Source organism: Callorhinchus milii, unplaced genomic scaffold (genome assembly GCF_018977255.1).
Source record: "Callorhinchus milii isolate IMCB2004 unplaced genomic scaffold, IMCB_Cmil_1.0 Scaffold18, whole genome shotgun sequence".
Classification (NCBI taxonomy): domain Eukaryota; kingdom Metazoa; phylum Chordata; class Chondrichthyes; order Chimaeriformes; family Callorhinchidae; genus Callorhinchus; species Callorhinchus milii.
Genome location: NW_024704759.1, coordinates 13,893,236 through 13,894,412, shown reverse-complemented (window position 1 = coordinate 13,894,412; position 1,177 = coordinate 13,893,236). Strand labels below are relative to the sequence as shown.

At 45.0% G+C, this 1,177-nt stretch overlaps 1 non-coding gene across 1 annotated transcript; it reads right to left on the bottom strand.

Moving 5' to 3' along the window:
• Positions 1 to 761: 761 nt before the first annotated feature.
• On the bottom strand, positions 762 to 835 carry trnaa-ggc. Its single transcript has one exon. It is a non-coding gene; the product is annotated as a tRNA-Ala (tRNA).
• Positions 836 to 1,177: the final 342 nt, after the last annotated feature.

The following is a 1,177-nucleotide window of genomic DNA, read 5'->3' as shown; positions in this document are numbered from 1 at the left end:
AAACCCAGGATCCCAAACTCTTTAAAATATCAACCGCGCAGCAGTTGGAAGAGAAACGGAGTGCTGTTAAATAGAGTCAAAGTGGTATGCAACTCATTTCGAAAAGTATTCCTTTCTTCAGCAACTATGGGACTTATTGATCTGGCATGGTAGAATGGACGCCAGTGGTAGGATTCATCATGCTTTAGACAGGCTGCTCTAATGAAGAGTGATAAGCTTTTTGCTCTGTTGGGGTTTCATCGAACAGCCCTGGATCGATTACAGGCCCATTTAAAGAATGGCATCTTCTGGGGCCACTGTGGACTAAGCTAAATGCCGTGGGCTGCTCTTCAAACCCGCTCTGACATCAACGCAGTTGGGCTGTCACAGTCCCTCAGCTCAGTCAAATAACCGGAGAGACGTCATACCTCCTGAACAAAGCCCGTCAGAGATGATATGCGAGTGAGTCCTCTGCCTTTTTAATTGTCATTTTCTTTCAAAGGAAAAGATAACAATAATAATCCTTGCATTTGATACAGCGCCTCCTCATGTCCTCGACGTCTCAAAGTGCTTCACGGAATATACTGCAAAGTGAATTGACTGTGTATTTTTGTAGGCGAAACACGGCAGCAGTGGTGGATTGAGCGAACAAATTATAATTTTCCTTTGAAGGGATTATTATCCCCGGAAAAGCGATCCATCTATCGACTAACAGCTGGGTTCATACTTACCATTAGGTAAACAGAGGCGTGTGTGTGGAGTAAGGAAACTTGCCTCAGGTTTTGCCCCGCCCGGGAATCGAAACCAGGCCCTCTCGCTTGCCAGGCGAGCACTCTGACCACTAAGCCACAGGACTCCACGATATTCAACCTATGTGATTTGATCAGCCTTCGTACACTGGCCACCCAAAACTCGTGTCCAGCTGGTGCAAAGACCTCCTGTGTCCCAGCCTGTTAACCCCATTAAGTCACAGCCTCAACAAATATGCTTGTGACTCTGCGTACACCTGTCCAGCTCTAATGGCCTGGTTATTATCATTTTCCAGCTGTGATTGATAGAAATTATTTGATTAATAGCCGGTTGAATGTTTCTGAGCTTTGTTAAAGTGAGCTGCAAATTAATTTAATATTCTCTCTGGTCGTGAGCTCTGAAACCTGGATCAGTGTGATGATGTGTAAACCATTTGTGGCATGTATTT